Genomic DNA, 1,424 nt, shown 5'->3' on the forward strand with positions numbered 1-1,424 from the left:
TACCTCTTAGTTTGTTGATTTCTTAAAAATCCTTTACATTCTTCCACTGGTTAGCTTTTCCTTTTTATTTTTCACTGATTAGCTTGTAAATCTTTCTGTGTAGGTTGTCACTTGTGGAAGCATTCCTCTTGAATCTTCTTTCCAGAGGATACCAAGATGTGTATTTGTTTCCACAGAATTGTATGAATACAGGGGATGCGGTGGAAAACCAGCAAAACCCAGACATGCTTTCTTCTCCTGGGGATGCAGGCATTCAGAGGTCAGTTTTTGAACTTGTGGATCCCTATTGAGATTTTATTTGCAAATCTGTAGATTGCCAGCAGCATTTTTCCATACACCCAACCATGAGAACCTAAATTTTGAGTAGTAAACATGATCCTATTTTTAGATGTTACTGCTTTGAATACACAATTGTTGTGCTGATGACAATGCTAGTCTACTAGACTTCAGAAAGCACTTTCGGGGGTCCTGTTGTAACCATTCTACATTCTATGCAGATCAACAGTGGTGTCGTGGCACCTCCACATTTTGCAAATTTTAGTCATTCATTCCAGTGGATTCCATGTGTTGGACCTGTTGGTTTTAGTCTAGATGAAATGTAAATGCTTTGAATGCTGATGTAGATATCTTGAATGTTTTTTATGGGTTTTAAAATGTAGCTTACTGCTAGGCCTTTATCCAAGTTTTGAATCTTTTGCAAGGACAAATTGCTCTCTGTGCTAATTTATGCATTATTTCCTTCTGTCAACAGAAGAATGTGGCAGATTTCTATATATCAGACTTTCAGACTGGTTTGAGAGCTCTAGTGAAAGCAGGCTATGGAGCTAAGGTTGCTCCATTTGTTAAGCCAACTACAGTTGTCAATGTGTCAAAGGATAACAAAGAGCTATCCCCAAACTTTCTACGCTGGCTTGCTGATCGAAGTCTATCAAGTGATGACCGTACAATGCTCCTGAAAGAAGGGTAAACTACTGACTATAGTACGGAATAATTTTTACACGTATTTGATGATTCAAATAGTGGCACGACATCTTTTGGACTTCTGTTGTCCAACTACGAAATGGGTTGTGAAATCTAAAAATTAATCAGTAGTAAAAGACGGTGTTTTTATCCTGGTAATTTGACCAAATTCTGGAATTTTGTCCACTGAACGTAATGCAGGAAATTCAGTTCTGACTTGACAATATGAAATTATTCTCAGGACTTCATTTTGGCAAGAAGCTAGGAAACCACAACTATAGCTTTTCCACACTCGAAAGTCATAAAATTTCAGATTTCAGTGTCATGCATGGTATGAACTGAAATCGTGAAATTTTGAATTGTTTACCTATAGAAAAGCAGTACCTAAAGTGTTCGAGAATTGGAATTGCTATATACTTGTTTCTTTACCTTCTTGAAAATATCAAACAATCCCAGGACTGTAA

General features: G+C 37.1%; 1 long non-coding RNA gene across 1 annotated transcript; it reads left to right on the forward strand.

Moving 5' to 3' along the window:
- LOC111384230 lies at nucleotides 1-1,406 on the forward strand. The gene is made up of 3 exons (XR_002700865.1): nucleotides 1-259; nucleotides 752-963; nucleotides 1,202-1,406. It is a non-coding gene; the product is annotated as an uncharacterized LOC111384230 (long non-coding RNA).
- The last annotated feature ends 18 nt before the right edge of the window (nucleotides 1,407-1,424 follow it).

This window comes from Olea europaea, unplaced genomic scaffold (assembly GCF_002742605.1).
Source record: "Olea europaea var. sylvestris unplaced genomic scaffold, O_europaea_v1 scaffold28741, whole genome shotgun sequence".
Classification (NCBI taxonomy): Eukaryota; Viridiplantae; Streptophyta; class Magnoliopsida; order Lamiales; family Oleaceae; genus Olea; species Olea europaea.